A 6,000-nucleotide genomic window follows, 5' to 3' on the forward strand; every position below is an offset into this window, starting at 1 on the left:
CAGGAAATTAAGAAGGGTCCTACCCTTCTTTTCATTCCAACCATTTGACATGATTGTGCACCCATTGTGTTCCCATGATGCCCTAAGCTCCTCCAATCTAGTAATGCAATCATCCTTTTCATTTAAGAAGAGACCCTCTCAACTCTGCAAAGGTAGGGGCTTTGTACCCCCAGCCAACAACAACAACAACAACATCAAACATAGGTTGGTAGAATGGGTTTGTCTTGGCAATGTTGAAAGGAACATCACTCCATAGAAGACACTTATCAACCATCATGTCAGCTTCTGACTTTTCCTTTTTCTTAAGTGTTGGTTTGATGCAAGGTTGTGCACCAGATGTGGTTCTAGGAACAAAAAAAGATGAGAAAGTTGAGGGGTTGGTACATGTGGGTGTGGAATGTGATGTTGAAGAATCACTCTCACTTCCCCCCACTCTTGAGGCCCCTACAAGTTGGTTTTTTACCTTTTCCTTGATGTCTTTCCCCTCCTCTTTATCTGTCAATGATTTAAAAGTTGTCGAATGATTTCTAGAGTTGGATTTGGGCAAAGTTCTATATTTTGCCCCGGAATTTGCCCTAGATGGAATTTTAATATGTTCACACCCCTTGACATATGCTTTCCCCACAACTTGCAAGTCAAATACATTCTATTGACCCACCCACATTCGGGTATAGGATCACGTTCACCATATTCCCACATAACATCCAAAATTCCTTGACATTTTGTTTGAACTTTGAACTTGAATTTGAACCTAGGGCACAACAAAAAAAATTGACATAAGAAACAAACACAAATGTAATTGTTGATTTTAAATTTTAATGCCTCTTCTTATTCACTTGAAAACACTCAGATTCACTACACAAGGGTTTAAATTTTTTATTCTTGAAAGTTGAAACATGTAAACAATCTAAATGTTTTAAAATTTTGATTCAATCTAGATTCTAAACAATGTTCTGATTCAAATTTCCAAGCAAAAATAAGCTAAAAACAGTGTAATAAAAAGATTTAAGAAGCCATTTGTGTAACAAAGACTGAAAGAGAAATTAAGACCTAACAAACCCTAGAAGCATGAAGAAAATGCTTTTACCTAGAAGACCATCAATAAAGAACATGAAACCCATTCTTTAATAATAGTAACTTTTTCTTTTATTCTCTTGTTTGTTACATACAATACATATTGAAATGAGTACTGCAACAATTATGAAGACCGAAACTAGTTACATTTTCAACACCTTGCTCCTATTATAAGGAGACTCCTTTGTTCCCTCTCAAACCTAGAGGAGATTCTAGACTTCCTTTCTATTTGGGAATTCAACACCACAAGCCTTATAGCTTGTCTTCATAAGAGTATCAGCTACCAGTTCTCCATAACTGTCTAGCTCCCTCTTTTATCTGCATCTCATCATATAGAGTGTTAGTTTTTGTAGCATCAGATGTCTTCCAGCCTTATAATTTTGTGGAGAGGCTAGAATACATGAGATCTCCAAAACTCAGAAATCGTTTATGAAAATTCCACCTAGAAATGACTTAATTCGATTATTAGTCAATTTTAAATGTTTCCTAAGTCTAAACTTAGGGAATATGACTAATTAATCAGAATTAATTAAGTTAAGGTGTGATTGTTTTAGAAACTCACACAGATCGGCTTCAAGTTAATACTAGCCATGGATTAAGATTTAATCTTGGTCATTGAAGTCTCAGTAGAGTATTATAAGAAGAATTCGATGGGGCTTGGAGAAATCACTTGTGCAGTTCGATTTCATGAGCATATGGATTTCCTGAGTAGCAGCATTTAGTTGTCGGAGAGAAAGCCAAAGAAATCAAAGCAGTGAGAGAGGGGCAGGGACAGTGAATCTAGAGGAACATTTCCAGAACCGGTGAGTGCATTTGCAGAGAGGCAGAGGAGCCATAGTGAGGTTGACACAGAGCAATGCAATAGCCTCTAGAGGCAAAGTCGATTTGCTGAGGAAGATTGACATTTTTAGTTCTAAAGGTCAGGAAGGAATCCCAGAGTGTCGGAGAAGTGTCTTTCTAATTAGCAGAAGGAAAAATGACTTCATCAGAATCCAGCAGAAGTTAATTCGTCTAGCTAGCTACGCAAAGGCTGACACAGTGCCTCAGAAGACCGAAATTTTGAAGTGAAGTGGTGCCAGGAAATTGCATATGGGGTGTGGAAAATTCCTCTCCAAATTTTTTTCCAGTATTTCTCTGTAGGATAGCCAGTTTTGGCATCGTGTTGTACTCATTTTATTTCACTGCTGTATAATAATAAAACCCTCAGCTGCTGCACCGATTTTCCCGAGTTGGGTTTTTCCTAGGACATTGGTCCAAAAGTAATTGTGTCATTTTATGTGTGTGTGCTAATATTTCTTCCAGTGTTTATTTCTTCCGCAGTTTATCTGTGTAGGTTGCAGTGTGATTGATTTAGTATTTTCTATAGCAAATAGTAAATAAATTGTTAAAAATAATTTAACGATTAGGAGAATCATTTCCAGTTGTTGTAATAGGAATCGGGTTTCTGATTTTTCACATGGTATCAAAGCACAGATGAGTAGTTGGAGTGCTCAGTAGCAAAGGAGGAGTTTCATTGTTCTTTGAGGGACAGCAGTTTGAAACCCCAAAGGCAATGAAGTCACCTTGGTCAAGATGACGAATTCTTAAGGAGAAATTGATTTTTCTGAGAGAGGGATAGAAAATTCAATCTCTCCAGATCATGGATTTGTAGAGGCAGAGGGAGAAACCAGTGTTTTTCATAGAGTAGATCTCCAGCTGGACACAACAGTTGCTAGAGCAGAACTAGCATAGAGAGGAAGAAGAGCAGATGTCTCAAGAATTTTGAATACCCTTGCAGATCAGCAATGTCTGAGTAACAGCAGCAGCCGAGTAGCAGCAATGACTAAGTAACGACAGTGACCGAGTAGCAGTAATGTTCAAGTAGCAGCAGTGTTCGAGTAGCAGCAACTGAGCAGAAAGGGAAGAGGATATTTTCACATCATCTGGGATGCCACTGGCCGAATTCGAGATCAAGACAGGTTGGACATTGCTTCCAACTATGTCATCTGGAAGGAAAGGATGTCCTTCCTTCTCGATGAATATGGCCTGAAGCCATATATTGATGCAGTGGTAGCTACCCCCACAGATGCAGATCAGCTGAAGGAATACTGAAAGGAGATGGCGAGGGTAAAAAGATTGATGCTATATGGTGTCCGGGATCATGTTGTATCACACATAGTGGCCAAGGGAACGACCAAGGAGATGTGGGATACACTTTCCACGCTATACCAGGGCACTTCCAAGCAGTGGAAGATGTATTTGGAGGAGAAGCTGAGATGCACTAGGATGCAAAAATGGGAAATCATAGACCCCTTCCTCACCAAGATTCAGGAGATCCAGGATCAGTTGTCAGTTGTTGCGGTAGCGTCTCAACCCACAGAGCTAGTACGATTGGAACTCAACAATGTCTCAGAGGAGTGGCAGGTATTTGTCCAAAGTATCTTGGAAAGAGAAACCTTGCTAAGTTGGGACTGGATGTGGGCCGATTTGCAGTAGGAGGAGTTGAGACGAGCTCGTCTAAGGAGCTCCATCAGTGGCAGCAATAGCAGGTCGAAGCAAGTGAAGGAGTAGAATGTGGCCCTCACATCGAAGGGTCCCAGTCAGTGACAAGGGTGCAGAGAAAGGACCTGTCAAAGGTCAAGTGCTTTAGATGTCACAGTTGATTTAGTATTTAGGATGCTTTTCAGTTTCAGATGTTGCAGTTGCAGCAGCAACAGATGAAAGGGAGTTGCAGTGCAGATGCAGTGTTGATAACAATTCAACAGGGTCAGCAACAGCATAGATGCAGTGTATATCAGAGTTGCGCAGTAGTTGGTGGGCAGAAACAGGCAGACATCAGCAGCGTGACAGGAGATGATGCAGAGACAGGGTGTTGTTATAGGGGGCAGCAACTTTACAACACATTCCTTGCTAAGAGGCAGTGTTAGTTTTTGTAGTGTCAGATGTGTTCTAGCCTTGAAACTTTGTGGAGGCAAGAATACATGAGATATCAAAACTCCAGAAATCGTTTCTGGAAATTCCACCTAGAAATGACTTAATTAGATTACTAGTCATTTTTTATATATTTCCTAAGTCTAACCTTAGGGAATATGACAAATTAATCATAATTAATTAAGTTAAGGTGTGAATGTTCTAGAAACTCACATGGATCGACTTCAAGTTAATCCTAGCCATTGATTAAGATCTAATGTTGGTTGTTGAAGTCTCAACAGAGGATTATAAGAAGAAGTCGATGGGGCTTGGAGAAATCACTTGTGCAGCTCGATTTCATGAGCAGATTGATTTCCTGAGTAGCAACATTCAGTTGTCGAAAGAGAGAGAGAGAGAGAGAGAGAGAGAGAGCTAGATAAATCGAAGCAGAGAGAGAGGGGCAGGGACAGTGAATCCAGAGGAATATTTCCAGATCCGGTGAGTGCATTTGTAGAGAGGCAGAGAAGCCACAGTGAGGCTGATGCATAGCAGTGCAATAGCCTCTAGATGGAAAGTCGATTTGCTGAGGAGGATTGGCGTTTTTAGTTCTAGATGCAGGGAAGGAGTCCAACAGTGTCGGAGAAGCGTCTTTCTAGTTAGCAGAAAGTAGAAAAACTTCATCAAAATCCAGCATAAGGCAAGCCATCCAGCCAGCTATGCAGAGCAGCGTAGAGGCTAACGCAGTGCCTCAGAAGGCCGAAATTCTGAATTAAAGTGGTGCTAGGAAATTGCCTCTAGGGTGAGGAAAAATCCTCTCTTGCTTTTTGCCAATATTTCTGTGTAGGATAGCCAGTTTCGTCATCCAGTTGTACTCTGCTTATTTCACTATTGCATAATAATCAAACCCTCAATTGTTGCACCAATTTTCCTGAGTCGGGTTTTTCTGGGGACATTGATCCAAAAATAACTGTCATTTTATGTGTGTGAGATAGTATTTCTTCCAGTGTTTATTTCTTCTGCAATTTATTTGTGTAGGTTGCAGTGTGATTGATTCAATATTTGTTGTAGCAAATATTAAATAAATTGTTAAAATTAATTTAACAATTAGGAGAATTATTTCCAGTTGTTGCAATAAGAATCGAGTTTCTGATTTTTCACATCGAGCTTGCTTCCTTTCGAGGTATCGTGGAGCCATATTCACTCTTCAATCTCGTGAAAAGATCCAAATCATTTCTCTTGCTCATCACTTTCATCCTGATATCATGGATGAAGGCATTATATTGAACTTTTCCAAACGTCGAGTTGATCATAGTTTCCTTATGAAAGTGATCTCCTTTTACCTTTAGGTTATCTTAGCGCACTGCTACCTTTCAATCCCAAGATGGACACTTCTTGAATTCACTGTTGGCAGGTGCCAGATATTGAGCTTCCCTAAACACTCTTCATACATTTTCATTCATACAATTGAACTTGCCTCAATTGTCATCATGTATTCCTGCAACATTCTTCCAGGTAGCAAAATAATATGTTAACCGAATAAACAACAATAATGAAAATCAAACTTACCTCATCATGATGGCCTTCTCATTTCATCAACATCCTCATGGTCCATCTCCATATGTATCTTCCTTCATGCATCAAAGTGCCCAAGGATCGAACTTGATTACCAAGTTACAACTTTTTCTTCTTGAAATTATACTGGATCTTAATCATTATTTTACATATTCTAGAGAATTCTTAATATTTTATACATCCTTAAGTGAGTCAAATTATTTTTTTTAAACATCACACAATCATACTAAGCATGTTACAAGATTCTACACACATGAATCTTAACCAAGAGTCACTTCCATAGTGCATCCTTATGCCTCTTATTCCACCATCTTTCTATATTTCTCATAATGAGCGTGCATGTTGACCCATTGCATTCCTTCATCCCTTTACAAATATTGTTTCCGCATTACAAAGAATGTATACTATCCTTATCATAGTGCTTCTCCCAAGAACATTTCACAATCATGATTCTTCTAGGAGCAT

This window comes from Pinus tabuliformis, chromosome 8, assembly GCF_031772625.1.
Source record: "Pinus tabuliformis cultivar Carrire ecotype Pingquan chromosome 8, CPIR1, whole genome shotgun sequence".
In the NCBI taxonomy this organism is placed as follows: domain Eukaryota; kingdom Viridiplantae; phylum Streptophyta; class Pinopsida; order Pinales; family Pinaceae; genus Pinus; species Pinus tabuliformis.